Source organism: Canis lupus, chromosome 12 (genome assembly GCF_011100685.1).
Source record: "Canis lupus familiaris isolate Mischka breed German Shepherd chromosome 12, alternate assembly UU_Cfam_GSD_1.0, whole genome shotgun sequence".
NCBI classification, from domain to species: Eukaryota; Metazoa; Chordata; class Mammalia; order Carnivora; family Canidae; genus Canis; species Canis lupus.
This window is the reverse complement of record NC_049233.1, coordinates 27,485,828-27,504,664: the sequence shown is the minus strand read 5'-3', so window position 1 is coordinate 27,504,664 and position 18,837 is coordinate 27,485,828. Positions and strand designations below refer to the sequence as shown.

General features: G+C 36.0%; 1 protein-coding gene across 1 annotated transcript in view; it reads left to right on the top strand.

Moving 5' to 3' along the window:
* The window catches only part of EYS (eyes shut homolog), a 1,532,152-nt gene that overhangs the window by 1,431,959 nt on the left and 81,356 nt on the right, over positions 1–18,837 (top strand). The window lies entirely within an intron of this gene.

Here is an 18,837-nt window from a genome sequence, read left to right as displayed (position 1 = left end):
AAGGAAGAAATTACACCAGTTTTACATAAACTTTTCAAGTGAATAAAACAAGAGGGGAAAACTTCCAACTTCTTCCACGAGACAAGCACAATCTAGGTATTGCCTTTGACGAGAAAAATAAATGACAGTCCAGGCATGAATATTGAAGCAAAGTCCTAAACAAAATAATAACAAACATATTCCAGCAATTCTTAACTTGGAAGAGGTTACAGGGAAATAGTGAGTTCACTTGATGAACTCTGCATTTTTTATTTTGATTTGTAAACTTTTCTGTATTCTACTTCAACAGAAAGCTAAATACAAGAAAAATCAGTCATCTAAATTATCAACCTTAACTTCATCCCTTTGGCTAATCAGAAAGTTAGAGTGCCATTTGGTAGCATCATAAGCACAATATTTCTATATCTTCCCCCTTTCTTGCTTCTTGTTCAGAACACAGTCTGGATATCTATTTTCCATATCCACCTCACAGACTGCTCACTGAAACCTGCCTCATTTCAGATGAAGGACTCAAGTTTTGCCTATGTAGCAAGGAAAAAAAAATCAATGACAAAAGTCTCCACTGAGAACAGAAAATCCTCATCAGTTTGCACACTGGTTTTAATTTCAACCAGGATCCTCAAGAATAGTGTATGTGTAGACAAGTAGAAAAACAAAAACATAACTGGTCACTATGAAAGTTATGACAGTTCCAGAGTGTATTCAAATGTGGAAAAAAAACAAAACAAAACAAAAGCAAACAAACAAAAAAAAACCAAGTGTGGTATTTTTCTTATAAAATATTCCATTTTTTTTAATTGTTGTCAGTATAACAGTGCTGTCAACAAATATCGATTGAATGCTACATGTGGACTGATGCAATGCCATCATATCAGATGCTATGGGGAATACAAAACAAATATAGTCTTTACCCTCAAATTTATTGTTTTGAAAGGTGGGAATGGATGTAGTAAAGTGAGAAAAAATCCTTTTCATTAAAAAAAATCAAAGACTGGTACAAGACTGAGTTATAGCAAAGGATTATGTCTGATTCCTCTTTATGTCCCTCAAAGTTATTAGATGGTGTTATTTTCACCTACTGTTTTAGTAGACTAATAAATATTTACTGGATGAATTGCATTACATTTGTGAGTTGTGCTGACTGAGGGATATATCAGTATTCTCCAAACAATAGGGATCCTAATAACTCTAATCCTTCTGGTACTATTTTGAAAATCACTTCTTCATTTCTTACCAGTAGGGTCATTATAGACAGGAATTTTTTATGTAAGTGGATTAGATATTTTCTTTCCATTTTTTAGAACAACGTTGCCGTTGTTCAGCATTAATTTCTGATAGATCATTTTTATTTTGTTATTTTTTTCCTTTTTCCTTCTTGTTCCTACATTAAACAAATACTGATATTTCATAAAAATGTCATGCTTTTAATCATGGCCTATAGTATTGTTGATAACTTTGTGTGAATCACTTTATGTTTAATTTTTTTCAATTTGTTAGAGGCTTTAGATTCTTTTTTGGAAAAGACAAAATGTTCACTTCTTATGTTCCCCCAAGAGCTTAGAGAAGTTGTTTCCCTAGGAAGTATTCAGCAGGACATGTATTTTATTGGTGTAATTATTGGGTCGAATAACATATTCATGTCTAACTTAAAAGATTTTGCCAAACTTGCCCTTCAAACAATTTGTGTTCCCACCAAAATATGAGACTAGGAGAGTATCTTTTCTCAAAATTTTTTAGCCACATTGGGATTTTTAAAAATGATCTCATCATTGTTTTAATTTGCATTCTTTTATTTATAAGTGTGGTTCAGCAGTGTCACTTGTATTTCTGTAAATCTCTCACTCATATTTCATGACCATTTTTACTTGAATGCAATGTTTGCTGGATCCAGTTTTGTTAACAATAGCTTGAAAGCAGCCATCAGAGGAATTTTTACAAAATTAAAAACAACTAACACTGCGGGGCTGCTGGCTGGCTCAGTCAGAGGAGTGTGAGGCAATCTCCCATCTCAGTCTTGGGGTAGTGAGTGCAAGCCCATGTGGGGTAAAGAGATTACTTAAATAAGTAGAACTTTAAAAAAAGTTCTAACCCTGCAAATAAGGGCTTGCCTCACCAGGCCCCATGCCCTCGGAAAAGTTGTTAAACATTGGCCAGCATGATGCTACTTGGATTGTTTATTCTTGCTTTATGTTTGAATAAGTTCCTGGTAATTAGGGAAAAAAGGCATTTTGGCTGTCATGTGTGTTGTGATAAAAGGATTCTTTCTGTTCCCCATTTGTCTTTTTTTAAATAATAATTTTATTGAGATACAATTTGCTTACAATAACATATATCATTTATTTATTTATTTATTTATTTATTTATTTATTTATAAAGATTGTATTTATTTGTTTGATGGAGTGACTGAGAGAGCATGAACAAGGAGAGGGGCAGAGGGAGAAAGAGAGGGAGAAAACTGCCCCCCACCCCCTGTGACTGGGGAGCTGAACAAGGGGCTCGATCCCAGGACCCTGAGATCATGACCCAAGCCAAAGTCAGATCTTAACCGACTGAGCCACCCAGGCACTCCTACGCCCTTTTTAAAATGCACAGTTCACTGAAACCATCACCACTGTCTAATTTCAGACATTTGCATCACCCTAAGAAGAAATCAGTACCCATTAGCTTTCACTCCTCAGTATTCCCCTGCCCCACCCCCTGGAAACCAATAATCTATTTTCTATTTCTGTGGATTTACCTATTCTAAACATTCAATATAAATGGAGTGATATGATATATGGCCTTTTGTGATTGGCTTTTTTCACTTATTATGATGTTTTTGAAGTTCATCCATGTTGTAGTGTGTATCAGTACTTTATACATTGTTGGTGGGATCCTAAAACAGTGTAACAAATTTGGAAAACAAATTGTTCAAAATGTTTGACGGAGTTACTGTACCACCCAGCAATTCTACTCCCAGAACATACTCAAGACAAATGAAAACATGTATCTACAAGAACCTATATAGGAGTGTTCATAGCACATTATTCATAATAGCCAAAAAAAATGGAAGCAACTCAAATGTATATCGACAGAAGAATGGATAATCAAAAAATGTTATACCCACTTGCAGAATCCATTTGTCTTGATTTTGTTTTCCCTCATTCTTGGCATAAAGAAGCTTTTTCAATTTTAAGTAGCCAAATTTGTCACTCTCTGCTTTCTTTTACAATAGCCAGTTTAGAAAGATTAAAATTATATCAACCCATGCTTTTTATTTTTAAAGCTATTATGGTTTCATTTTTTAGTTTAATTTTTTTTATCCAGCTGGAGTATATATTTTGGGATTTGGAGTAACTTAAAGAATTCTCCTTCATCCTAATGATTAGTTTACCTTAATAGTTACTGAATAATCCTTCTCTTTCTCAATAATTTGAAAAGCCACTCTCATAATAAAAATCTCCCAGATTTATTTGTGTCTTATTCTAAGCCCTTACTCCATGCCTAATATATTTCAATTAAAATCACGTTGGATTGATAAAATAATTTAGTGGAAATTAACAAGTTTAGTATATCAAAAATTCCTATCAACATTATATATATTTATTTTTAATTTAATTGTATTTTATTTACATTCAATTAGTTAACATATTGTGTATTATTAGTTTCAGAAGTAGATGTCAGTGATTCATCAGTTGTATATGATACCCAGTGCTTATTACATCATGTGCTCTCCTTAATGCCCATCACCCAGTTACCCCATCCCCCCACCCAGCTGCCCTCCAGCAACTCTCAGTTTGTTTCCTAAGGTTAAGAGTCTCTTTTGGTTTGCTTCCCTTTCTGATTTCATCTTGTTTTATTTTTCCCTCCCTTCCTCCATGCTCCTGTTTTGTTTCTTAAATTCCACAGATGAGTGAAATCACGTAACTTTCTCTGATTGACTTATTTTGCTTAGTATAATACCCTGTATTTCTATCCACATAATTGCAAATGGCAAGATTTCTTTTTTTGATGGCTGAGTAATATCCCATTGTATATATATCTTATCTTCTTTATCCATTCAATTCATCTGTCAATGGACATCTGGGCTCTTTCCGTAGTTTGGCTGTTGTGGACATTGTTGCTGTAAATATTGGGGTGCAGGTGCCGCCTTCAGATCACTACATTTGTATCTTTGGGGTAGATTCCTAGTATTGTAATTGCTGGGTCATAGGAAAGCTCTGTTCTTAAACATTATTTGTATTTCTTCTTATTACAAACTTATTTTATGTCTCAATGATTTTTAAAGTTTTATTTACAACTTGCCTATTGTGTATTATACTTCCATTGTAAATGTAAAGAAGGGATTTGGGGAAGATATCCTCCTTTATTCCCAATTCCAATCTGTCCTTTTTGATAGGCATAGTCTGAGGTTGGTAGGCAGCTTGTGAAAGTAGGGTCTGAAGTTCTAAGAGGACACCAGCAGGGTAGATTTCTCCTTTATGCATCAGGCAGGAGCCTGAAGATCAGTATCTTCAAACTCTGAGACATGATTAAAACAAAGTGAATCCAGGAGAAACATAAAATATAAGAATTTAGTGTTAATATTAAGAAATATTTTTAAAATAATAATAAAAGATAATAACTTAGGAACAGAGAAAGCTGAAAGAAATAAAATAGAACTAAAGAGAAAAGATAAAAATATAGGAAGTAAGCAATCACCCATATTAAGATATAAAATATTGAAATAAAAATAAATTGGAAAAAAGGGAATTGATGATACTACAATAAATAAAATATAAAAGACCTTGTTTTTTTATAAAGCCAAAAAGATTCCTCAAGAGAGTGATTAAATTAAAAGGGGTAAAAAAAAAAAATAAGATTAGGAATGAGAATATGATGGGAACACAGATAAAGAAGAAAAAGAAATTTAAAGGATAAAATATGTACATCCATTGCAAACACCTTTAAAACTTAGAGAAAATGAATGTTTTATACCAAACTATAAATACTCAACCTGAGTAATTATTTGTGAAAAAATAATTGTTTAATTACTATATTAGCATTCGGAAGGTAATGAAATATCTACTATATTTTTTTAAGTAAACCGTACCCCCAAAGTGGGGCTCAAACTCACAACTCTGAGATCAAGAGTTGAGCTCCTTTAAGCTAGCCAGGCACCCCAAAATATCTACTATTTTAAAAGTCACTTCAATGATACATACTTAGATGTATTTTATCTATTAAGAACAAATTATTTCAGTTTTATTCATGTTTTTCCAAACCAAAAAAAGCAAATGTTTCTCAATTCATTGTGATAAATAACCATGACACGAAGAAGAGAAAACTATAGACCAATCTCACTTGAGCCTCTAGATAAAGCTACCCTATGACCCAGCAATTGTACTACTGAGTATTTACCCCAAAGATACAGATGTGGTGAAATGCTGGGACACCTGCACCCCAATGTTCATAGTAGCAATGTCCACAATAGCCAAATTGTAGAAGGAGCCACGATGTCCTTCGATAGATGAATGGATAAAGATGTGGCGTATGTATACAATGGAATATTACTCAGCCATCAGAAGACACAAATACCCACCATTTGCTTCGACATGGATGGAACTGGAGGGTATTATGCTCAGTGAAATAAGTCAATGGGAGAAGGACAATCATCATATGGTTGCACTCATACATGGGATATAAGAAATAGTGAAAGGGATTATGAGGGAGAGGAGGAGAACTGAGTGGGAAAAATTAGAGAGGGAGACAAATCATGAGAGACTCCTAACTCTGGGAAACAAAGGGTTGCAGAAGGGGAGGTGGGTGGGAGGATAAGGTAACTGGGTGACGGGCACTGAGGAGGGCACTTGATGGGATGAGCACTGGGTGATATACTATATGTTGTCAATTTGAACTTAAATAAAAACAAATGTAATAAATAAATAAATAAATAAATAAATAAATAAATAAATAACTGACTTTAGAGGCAAAAACAAATAACAACAACAAAGGCTAAATTTTAGCAAGTATACTCCAACAAAGTACCAAAATATTACATGATTATGATTGAGTTAGAAATATTCTGAGCATATAAGACTGATGATTCAATGCCAGGAAATTTATCAATATAATTCAAAATCAAATAAAAATATTAAAGCAAGTTAACTTCTGATCCTATCAATAGATAATGAAATGTCACTCAATAGATACAGATAAGGCATTCAACCGAATTCAGCAGATGGGCTTTATTGTTTTATTGTTTATGAAGAAACTAAAAAAACGGAAATAGAAACTAAATTTTGAATACAAATACTAAAACTTAAGGCTAACTTAAAACCAAAACCATATATTATTCCTAATGGGCAAACACCAGAACATTTTCAGTTAAAATCAAAACTTGACAAGTATACCTACTATTACTGTTATTTATTCACCATTGTCAGGACAGTCCAAGCAAATGCAGTGAGAAAAAAAAAAAAAAAAGAAAATTTGTCTTAACACTGGAAAGGAAGATACAAGTCTATTTCTTATTTATATCATTTAAATGAGAAAATCTGGTGCTGTTGCTAGTTACCAGACAAAAAATAAGTCAGTAGCTCTTTTTCATAATAGCATGGACACATGAAAACGTAAAGCAACTTCACTTTGTCTTCCATTCTCCCTTTAAAATTTGTTCAGTGGTGTTATTCCTTTTTTCAAGTGAAGATTTAGATGTGGTCCTTCCGGGGTCACAAACTATCATTTCCACACAGTAATGAGGTCATCCATTTTTACGTGGTAGGCAAATCTGTTTGCTTTAACCTTTGTGCTTTCCCAAGTGGGGGCTGAGTCAGGTAGAAAGTCTAAAGTCAGAGAAAAAGGAAACTTAAATCCTTCCTCCCCTCCTTTACTAACTGCAGCTCCAGATTGTTTCACAGGGAGCTGGGGGAGAAAGGAGATGGGAAACTTCTTTCTTGACTAATAAGGTCATGCTGATTTTGCTTCTCAGATCTCTGGATTTGGCAGATATTTAAAACCAACCTTGTCTTTTGGGGCAAGTGAGGTCTCCAAAAAACCAGAAGGCATCTCTTTTCCAGCTGGTTGTATCGCTAGCAATCTAGTGACACCTCTAGCTTTCCCTCCTGGGGGCTTTTCACCTCTTGAGGTGGTTCTTTTGGTCAGAACTTAAAATCACCTCGATGTCTCTGTCCCATACATGACCCACATCAGACACAAAGCAAACATTCACACATCTTTTCCACAACAATCTCTGGGAGTGCTGACCCATCCCAGTCAAGAATCAGACTCATCTGCTCTCTCCTTCAGTGCAGCCATCCAGTCTCTCAACCCTTACACTATCCAAGTAGGAGCCAGTCCACAGTGTCCCCTCACCCCAAAATTCAGGAACACACATTATTTCTACAAGTTGTGTTCCTAAAACCTCCCCCCTCTTGACTTGAGGTGACAAAGTGAAAGAAAAGGCCTTCATAAGTCTTTCACACCCTCAGTGAGGTGACAAATGCAGGAGTCACCAGCTGAATTTCAACCACCTGCTTTGTAGATCCTGGTTATCTCGGTCTGATGACGTGTCGTTTCTATTTTCTTTGTATTTCAGCTGAAACTTCTATTTTTATATCTTGCTACACTAGCAAAACCAACCTAGATGTAACTTTTTTGTTTAAGATTTTATTTATTTGATGGAGAGAGAGAATGCAAGCAAGAAAACACAAGCAGGGAGAGTGGCCGAGGGAGAGGGAGAAGCAGACTTCCCGCTGAGTAAGGAGCCCAATGTGAGGCTCAATCCCAGGACCCTACCATCACTACCCGAGCTGAAGGCAGTCGCTTAACCAACTGAGCCATCCAGGTGCCCTCCAACCTAGATGTAGAAGTAAAAAATTATTTTTACTCACAATTGTGACCAAAAATATCACAAAATATTTATAATAAATTTCATGAGAAAGGTCCAGGACTTCTATGTAGAAAATGATAAAACCTTAGTGATGTTAAAATGAGACATGAGTGGCTAGGAAAAAAAAATACCACATTCCTGGATGGGAAGAAAATGCCAAAAAAAAAAAAAATTTTTTCTCAAATATAGTATATAAAAAAGAATTCCAATAAAATTTCACAGCTTTTGAACCTTACATAGAATAATATATGTAAAAGTAACCCATTATGATCCAGTAAAAATATCTTAAAGAGAAGAAATGTGAGGTCAACTTGCCTTGCCAGATATAAGAATGCACGTTAAACCACTATCATCATTATTAATATGGTCGTGCCATAGTAAGATAAAACTATGTCAGTAGGACAAAGAGACAAGCCAGCAAAAGATCCCAGTATATATGATAATACAGAGGATGACAAAATTACTCAATAATGAACGTCTTGTGTAATAAATGGAACCGGCACAACCTGTTCTCCAACTGGAAAAAAAAAATAAGTAGGACCTCTCTTACATTATGTACTAAAATGAAATGTAGGGATCCCTGGGTGGCGCAGTGGTTTGACGCCTGCCTTTGGCCCAGGGCGCGATCCTGGAGACCCGGGATCGAATCCCACGTCGGGCTCCCGGTGCATGGAGCCTGCTTCTCCCTCTGCCTATGTCTCTGCCTCTCTCTCTCACTGTGTGCCTATCATAAATAAATAAAAATAAAAAAAAATAAAGTTGTTTAAAATGAAATGTAGAATTATTAAAGACTTAAATATAGAATATGAATTAGTAAATATCTTAGAACCAAATCTTGGAAGCTACATGTGTAATCTATGGGTGAAGGAAGGTTTCTTAAGACAAAATTTTGGAACTATAAAGAAAAAATATTTGTATAATATTTTAAAGGGATCCCTGGGTGGCGCAGCAGTTTAGTGCCTGCCTTTGGCCCAGGGCGCGATCTTGGAGACCCGGGATCGAATCCCACATCGGGCTCCCGGTGCATGGAGCCTGCTTCTCCCTCTGCCTATGTCTCTGCCTCTCTCTCTCTCTCTCTCTCCTCTCTCTCTGTGACTATCATAAATTTAAAGAAAAAGAATATTTTAAAAAGTAAAGTTTGAGTTGCAAAGAGTATCACATCTAAAGTCAGTAGAAAAACAAAGATTTGGAGAAACTACTTGCAATGTGATAGAAAAAGAATATAATATCGACAGTTCTTAAGAGTTCTGAAAATAAACTCAAAAGAAAAAATGAGTAAAGGATACTAATGTATTGCACTAAAGAGATAGCCAACGTATAAAAGTTGTTCACTAGTAATCAGAGAAATGTGATTGAAGTAGTATCTAGACAAATCACTCTCATCAATCTGTCAAAACCTAGAAAAAGCGATGATACCTATGACTGGAATGGATGTGAGAAAAATATTACACATATTTTTTTGTTGGAAGAAATAGAGGTTGTTGGAGGATTTAGAACGCAATCTGGCTGCGCGTGGAAATGGTTGTGGTAGAAGAATCTGAGGTGATGTGAAGCCTCAGCATTGACTTTGCCTAATAAAAATGATTTCAGAAGTGGCACCTCTGAATCTTCATTTCCCAATGGCTACAAACAATCCTGACCCTTGATATAGCCTTAGGGCTTCAGGGACTACCCTCAGTGGCAGGTTGATTACATCGTGGGAAGGGCAAGAGTTTGTCCTTCAGCCTGATCATTTGTTCTACCAGCCATGCTTCCTCCGGCACTTCTACTGATAACTCAGTCAGTACAGCATAAAGCATCATGGTATTCTGAGCAACATTACTTCTAATCAACGGGTTTTGTGTTTTTTTACAGGAAAAGAAATTAAGTAATGACAGATACTGGTCTTGTTAAGAAACTTACCATCAAAAAGCTGTTGTGTTTGTTAGTTTGTCTTAGTATAGTTGGTATAGAATGTTACAGTCGTTTCAGGCATACAACCCAGTGATTCCACAAGTTTATACATTATGGGATGCTAAACCACAAATGTAGCAACCATCTGTCACCATGTAACACTGTTACAGTATCATTGACTGTATTTCTAATACTCGGCCTCTTATCCCTGTGGCTTATTCTTTCCATACCCGAAGCCTGTATTTCCCACTCCCCGTCCTCACCCATTTTGCTCATCCCCCCACCCTTCTCCCCTCTGGCAACCATCATTTGTTCTCTGTATTTATAGGTCTGATTCTGCTTTTTGTTTGTTCATTAGTCATTTGGGTTTTTTTTTTACATTCCACATATAAGCGAAATCATGTATTTGTCTTTCTCTGACCTATTTCACTTAGCATAAATACTCTAGCTCCATCCACATCATTGCAAATGGCAAAATTCCATTCTTTTCAATGGCAGCGTAATATATACCACATCTTCCTTATCCATTCGTCTGTTAGTGGACATTTAGGTTGCTCCCATGTCTTAGTTATTATAAATAATGCTGCAATAAACATAAAGATGTATATATCTTTTCAAATTACTGTTTTCATTTTCTTCAGGTAAATACCCAGTAGTGAAAAATTGGATAGTATGGCATTTCCATTTTTTTTTAAGATGTTTATTTATTTATTCATGAGATACACAGAAAGAGGGAGAGAGAGGCAGAGACACAGGCAGAGGGAGAAGCAGGCTCCATGCAGGGAGCCCGACGTGGGACTCGATCCCGGGACTCCAGGATCACACCCTGGGCCAGAGGCAGGCGCTAAACCACTGAGCCACCAGGGATCCCCTGGCATTTCTATTTTTAATTTTTGAGGAAACTTCCATACATTTTCCATAGTGGCTGTACCAATTTACATTGCCACCAACAGTGTACAAGAGTTCCTTTTTCTTCACATCCTTGCTAACACTTGCTATTTCTTATCTTTTTTGTTTATTCATTTTAGTCATTTGGGCAGATGTAAGGTGGATATCTCGTGGTTTTGATTTGCATTTCCCTAATGATCACTGATGTTGAGCATTTTTTCATGTTTGTTGGCCATCTGTACATCTTCTTTAGAAAAATATCTATTCAGATCCTCTTCTGATTTCTTAATCAGATTAATTTTTTGGTGTTGAGTTGTTTAAGTTCTGTATATATTTTGGATATTAATCCCTTATCAGATAAATCACTTACAAATATCTTCTCCCATACAGTAGGTTTCCTGTTTGGTTGATGGTTTCCTTCACTGTGCAAAAGCTTATTATTTTGATGTAGTTCCAGTAGTTTATTTTGGGTTTTTAGAATGGCTTTTCAAATGGCAAAATAGTCTATGACAGCACCACCTGAGCCACCTATCAGGATCATGATGCCGTTTTGCAAGACGCCAGGTATGCTTTGTAGCCATCACTAGTATGCAACACTACCTTCCACAGCCTTCTTACACAGATTCAGGAACCATGCAGTTGCAGAAGGGTAATCCCTCTCATGATTACCCCTGAACACCTCCTCACAACTTTTCTCCTTTCCATATGTCTGAGCTCCACTAGCTTAGAAGCTTTGGGCCTCCAAAAGAGAAAAGCTCTTACCAAGAGAGCCAGTAATGTCCCCATTGAATTAGAAACTACAATAGCCACCTATCTTGTACTTTGTTCATGCACAAAAGGTTTATGTCCTTCAAGCGAAGATGTTGCCCAGAGTGACCACAAGAGGGCACAGGATGGAGATCCCTGACTTCATTCGCTACATGGAGAGCCTGTTATGTGTCAGACACTGTCCACGTGCTTGGGACACAGCAGAGAACAAAAATGAGATCCCACCTTAAACTTCCCATTCCACTGTGGGGTGAGACTTTCTAGGGAATTGTTAAAAGGTAATCAACACTAAGGGTGAACAAACAAACCAGGTAAACAAAAAAGTAGAGAAGAAAAGGAGAGAAAGGATATGCCAAGGAGAAATCAAATTGTTTTATAAGTTTTAAAGATTTTTTTTTTTTTTGATGGCAGGACAATGCACTCAAATGGATGAAAGGTGGAACTTTTGGCCACTTACAGCTCCAAACAAAAGAAGGTTGTCACATAGGGCCACACACTGGGTTGTGTACCAAGGATGGTGTTAACAGCAACCCAGAGCTATAGAAGACAGTTTATATGTGGCAACTGGAGTGATTGAGATTTCAAGAGTGCCTGTGGATTGGCTCTTTTGAACAATCTCCTGGGCTCTGAGAAACAGTGGCTGTTCCTATTGTCTGGTACCTGGCCCCGGGGATCAGGGGATTGCGTAAGTAAGTTCTCCGGAGCCTAACAAGCGAGTGGAGTGCCCACAAGTGTGGACTCAGCTTCTCAAGAAAGGAACTGAACAGCCTTTCACCAGGGCCTCCAAACTGGGTCAAGACAGCATTTTTAAAGTTACATGGCACAAGGGAAAGGTGAGATTAAATGTAATGGGCAAAGTAGGACAAGATAGACCTCAGTAAGAAGGGAGAGTTTAAGCAAACACTGAGGTGTGTTGGCATGTGAGGGAAAAGTATTCTGACAGAAGTCAGGTGATTCTCTAGGTCAAAGAAGCTGTGAATGTGGATGAGGGGAAAAAACTACATCTTTTTACACCTGCAACAGAAATTTAACAAATTCTTAATTATGAATGGCAGCAACAATCCAGTCATGTCAGCAATAACTGTACTTTATCATGGGAAGAAATCAGATCTCTTTATATTACAATTTGTTGTACACTCTATTAAAATATTTTTGTGTTGCTTGCAATTTGAAATTGCTGGTCATTCTACCTGCTGCTAGATCTTGTTATTTATATGAATTATGAAAGAAGCATAATTTTACTTGATTACAAAGTTCTTGGTATATTTTATTAAGTATATTTCAAAAAGGTGAGGTTCTTTTATAATCCTATGTATTTTACTTCATCAATCTAGAAACATTATTTTTTTAAGATTTTTTTTAAAAGATTTTATTTATTTATTTGACAGACAGAGAGCACAAGTAGGCAGTGAGCGTCAGGCAGAAGGAGAAGGAGGAGGAGACTCCCCTCTGAGCAGGGAGCCCAATGCAAGGCTCAGTCCCAGGATCCTGAGATCATGGCCTGAGCAGAGAGCAGATACTCAACCAGCTGAGCCACCCGGGCACCCCTAGAAACATTACTCTGAGGAGCATTGCCATTGGCTTCACTAGAGTACTAAAGGAGGCCATGATGTAGGTGCACACACACATACACACACATATGCATACCTACAAAAGGCAAGAAGTCCACCCTGGGGTACCTCACACATCCAGCAGTAAGAGTTAATAGAGGCCTCATGAAGCCCTAAACTGCAGGCCCATCATGGCTGGGGCTCTCAGGAAGGAAGTCTTGCATCATCACACCAAGCATACACTCTCATCAGTGTCAGGGCTCACGTAAGAAGACAGAGGGAAGAATTTAAATTTGCTTCCCCTACATGAAAGGAAATAGCATTCAAGGAGCAGAAGGACAAGATCAGAAGTGGCCTTCTGGCCAGTTTTGGAAATAAGGATTGTAGCCTCAGGGCTGCTTTCATTGCAATGTGTACCAGGCACTTGCCTATTTTTCTCCAAGATCCATGTCTCATTTTCCCTACAAAAGGAAGAAGACCGGGGGAGGGGGGGTAGGAGGAAGAGAAAATCCAGAGTATTTCTCTCCCATCCCCTGCTTCAGGTGGCATGTCTACAAGTGGCCCATTCCTCCATTGGTTCCTGGCCTTCCCACCCCTGGTCCCATGTCCTGATGAGCAGCCCCAGGGAAGGATCTAGCTTCTGCCAGGTGGTCTGGCTCTTGGGCTTTCAGAAACACCAGGCCTTACTCTTGTCCTGTCAGCCTTAGTGATGGCAGCTGCTGTCACCTGCTTAGCTATTGCCAGTGTCTGTGTGGCCTCACCATCCTCCTTTGTCTTTCTTGTTCCCCCATTATAATTAGCTATCCATATCAAGTTCCTTCCTTTGGACCACCTCTTGTCAACTCTGATGAGCAGCAAACCAAAGTAGTATTAGCAGCACTTTTGATTTTGTCACCTAAAAGTCACACATATCATTACAGCAGTCAAGGGCACCCTGGTCTCTATATAAAGCACTTGGGTTTAGTACTATTGAGACCTTATCCATAATAGGACAGGATCACAACATAAAATGAGGAAAAAATGGCCACTATGCAGAGATTGTTTACTTGCAACAAAATGCAATCAAAGAAAAGACTTTAAAAAGACTCCATTTTGGAAAAGAGAGTGGCTTTTGAAAATTATGTAAGATTGTTGCATTATGTCAGAAGGAAGTTTTTGTTTTGTCTTGCTTTTTGTTTTTATTGAGATATAATTGACATAATACTAGATTAGTTTCAGGTGTACCATATCATGATTCTCTATCTGTATATATTGCAAAATGATCATCATAATAAGTCAAATTAACACCTGTTACCATGTATAGTCATAAATTTTTTCTCAAACAATGAGAACTTTCAAGATCTACTCTCTTACCAACTTTCAAGTATAGAATACAGTATTATCAACTATAGTCATCATACTCTATGGTACATCCCTGTGACTTTTATTTTCTAACCGGAAGCTTGTACCTTTTAACCCCCTTCACATATTTTGTTCCTCCTCCTCCTGCCTCTGGCAACCACCAGTATATTCACTGTGTTTATGAGCTCAGTTTTTGTTTGTTTTAGATTCCATACATAAGTGAGACTAACAGTATTTGTCTTTCCCTGTATGACTTATTTCACTTAAGTTAATGCCGTCAAGGTCCATCCATGTTGTCACAAATGGCAAGATTTCCTTCTTTTTTATGGCTGGATAATGTTCCATTATACATATATATATACCACATCTTCTTTATTCCTTCACCAACGATGGACACTTAGGTCATTTCCATATCCCGACTACTATAAATAATGCCACAGTGAATATGAAAATGTATCTGTTTCAGTTGGTGTTTTTATTTTGTTTGGATAATACCCAGAAGAATTACTGGATCATATGGCTAGTTCGATTTTTAACTTTTTGAGAAAATTGCATATTGTTTTTCATAGTGGCTGCTCCAATTTACATTCCTACCAGGAGTGCACAATGTTGCCTTTTCCCCACAACCACACTAACCCTTGTTATTTCTTGTCTTTTTGACAGTAACCATTCTGACAGGTGTGAGGTGATATCTCATTGTGGTTTTGATTTGTATTTTCCTGATTAGTGATGTTGCATACCTTTTCATGTGCCAATTGGTCATTTGTACGTCTTCTTTGAAAAAATGCCTATTCAGATCCTCTGCCCAATTTTAAATCAGATTTTTTCTTTTTGCTATTGAGTTGTATGAATTTTTTATATTTTTTGGATATTAGCCCCTTATCACATACATAATTTGCAAGTATTTTCCCCTACTTAGGAGGTTGTCTTTTTATTTTGTTGATCATTTCCTTGGCTGTGTGGAAGCTTTTTAGTTTGCTATAGTCCCACTTGTTTATTTTTGCTTTTGTTGCTTTTGCTTTTGGTGTCAAATCCAAAAAAACATTGCCTAGACCAATGTCAAGAAGCTTACCCTCTATGGTCTAGTTTCATTCTTCTGCATGTGGCTGTCCAGTTTTCCCCACACTATTTATTGATGAGACTGTCTTTTTCCCATTGTATATTCCTGGCTCCTTTGTCACAGAAGGAAGTTTTAATTTGAAAATGCAAGTACTAGAAAAAGAATGTGTATTGACACTAAATAACCAACGGTCTCTGAGAGACATCTATTGGTTATTGTGTTTTGTTTTTGTTTTTGGCTACACAGCACTTCCTTCCTATTTATGTGCACACACATGACCTATGATAGGCCGATGAGATACCCTGGGATTCAAATGGTAAGAAAGTCATCCAAAGAGAGAATGATACTTAAAAATTATTTGTAGCTGAGGTGGCCACATAGCTGTCCCCAGCCCTAGAGATAACAATGACTACATTCTGATGACACTGTTCACACAATGTGAACTTGGCTATGTTTGAATTGCCAACGTCCCTTTATTTCAGCCAACCAGAAATATCTACCCACCAGTTCTCCAGTCTTCCTGTTGATTCCATGAGCTAGCCTATCACCTGCCCATAAATTCCTTTCCTGCTCAGGATAGCCAGAGTCAGTTTCTGTTGAGTATAACCTTTAAGAAACCTAATAGGTAAGTTTTATTCCAGGCATTTCATGCCATAACAAATAAAATATTTTATTTCATTATGTTTCCTAATTGTTGTTTGCATATTATGCCTCTAATTCTTAATATTCTAGTCCTTTTTGTGTAGTTTTGTTATATACCATTATAGTTTGAATTAGGTACTTACTCACTATTAGTACATGAAGTCCTGGGGCTTTTATATATAAGATATTTTCCATTCAAAAATAATACTCTTATGCAAAATTTAAACAACACAAATTATGACTGATGATTTTTTTGTTTTATTAGGAATATGACTTAGAATAATCTCTCATACCATATTTATTAACATAAAATCTTCCCTTTATTCTATGCATTTGAAACGTCAGGTGTTGTAGTCCCCAGAAATGTTATTGTTTTGCAATATGCTACTGCTTTTTTCCAGCACATCAACAGTTAAACTATAGATGTCTTAAAAATAATTTCCCACTAGTATCTCTAGTACATATTTCTTATCGTCTTTCTCACAGAGTACATCAGCCTTATTATTTTGATAAATCAGCTTTATTGATAAATCATCTTTATTTTTGGGGTCCTTGCTAGATTTTGCTTCTTCTAAACTATTTCTCCATAATGCCAAAACAAAATGAAAACTATAGTTAATCATCTGGAATATAAATATGTGTGCATGTCAAATATTCAAACACTTAGAAAACTTTACAAACATACTGATCTTTTAACCACTACTTTTCACTTATATTCTCTGCATATTATTAAATAATTATGTTCCTATTAAAACTTACCTATTGATAAATTCACTGGTATATATTGAGTACCAGTAAAATAGTTGGCACTGCAGGGCAGTTAAATGTATTTACATTTCGATTAAATCTGAAAGAGAGAATATAAGATTACTGCCAATTTTCTTGGGTCCATGGACATGGACAAGGAAATAAGACAAATTTGTATGAAATCAATTTGGATACAAACTTGAATAATATAAATATGTATCAATAATATAAGATTACTGCCAATTTTCTTGGGTCCATGGACATGGACAAAGAAATAAGACAAATTTGTATGAAATCAATTTGGATACAAACTTGAATAATATAAATATGTATCAATAATATAAGATTACTGCCAATTTTCTTGGGTCCATGGACATGGACAAGGAAATAAGACAAATTTGTATGAAATCAATTTGGATACAAACTTGAATAATATAAATATGTATCAATAATCCTTAAATCAGCCAACATCATGAATATCCCACCCATCATTATAAAGAACACAGGCTTTGGAATCAGATGACTTGGGGTTCAAATCCTAACTCTGCCATTATTTTGCTGTGTGGCCTAACCTCTCTGAGCCTTATCTATCAGGTAGAAATATAAGAGTAAGAACATCTCTTTGGTGCACCATGAGAAATAAAATAATTCAGAGAGGGCACCTAACAACTAGAACATAGTAGCTATTATCATTGCTATTTTTTATTACTTTGGAGTATATAAAAATATGTTTATATATCCATGGCTTAAAAAAGAATAGATTAAAAAGTTTTTTTTAACATTTCCCCTGAACTTGAATTATGACCCACTCCAACCTTGATGTTTCTTAATTTCTTAACTAAAAATCCATTAACTTGAAGAAACTCATGACTTAAGAATGAGAAAAGTGTTCCAAATACATCAGTTCTCAAATATTCCATGTGTGATATCTGGGAATTTTACTTTGTCATACAAAAAAACTACAAAGCATATTTAGTCCCGTATAAATCTGCATTGTTTATATAATGTGAATAACAGATAAATGATACCATTCTCAAAGTTCATGCCATAAGCTGTAAGATCCACAATGTGACCCATATCTTCTGGGGATTTTTCTTCTTTGACATTTCATGGTACTGTGAAAAATCCTACTCTATCTGGTTTGGCTTGAAAGTAATACTTTGAGAAGCCAGAAGATGGCACTAATTTCTAAGAATTACACAGCTAAAAAGACTGCTGCTTCAGATCCTGATCCTTTACTATTTCTTTTGCTGGTGGAAATAATGATGCCCCACATTTTCATCAGTTTTCTTATCTTAATGTAAAATTCTGTTTGTTCTTAGCTTTTCTCTGACAACTAGAAAGAGAAGTGAGAATGGTGGAATTCTGTATCTACACAGAATGTTTGAATGATTTAGTATAAGCCGGAATTGGCAATCAACCAATGATATTTATTTCATGTTTTTTCAATTCACCTAGGAGTGAATTGAATATTATATATCCATTTGAATAGAGAGCTTGATTTTATTCATATATTGAGTATTACCTTGAGTTCAGAAAGAATAGGTAAGTATATGTTTTCTGTATAAGTCATCATCACCTATTACTGTTAATAACATCTTAGGAGAGACTTATTTTTCTCTTAAGTGAAAATGAAAATCACATTTGTAAGTTACTACTCTTTTATTTCTAAATGTTAATACTGAACAGTGTGGAAGCATGCTCGAGAGGGAGCTTATTCAACAATAGAAATAGAAACAACAGCAATCGTGTATATAGTTTTATACCCTAATTGCATTTATAAAGGATATTGAGCTAAATTTATTGCTATATTACTAAGAAAAAGTTAAAAACAAAGAGAGAAGAAAGATGTTTACACTCAAATCTACAAAAGAAAGCTAGAGAGGCAAGCAGTGGTCTTGTATTTTTGCAGATTTATCCATCTGCCTAAGGGTATATGAATTTTTTCCTGGCAAAGTTAAATGTATATTCCGAGGTAGTCTATGCTGCTAAACACCATTCTTGCAAAACTGGCATACCAAAGTCTTTCAAACTCAGCAGTTTCCAGGGGGAAATCCATCTACCATCTGCTTGCTTCATTAAAATACATAATAAAAGAG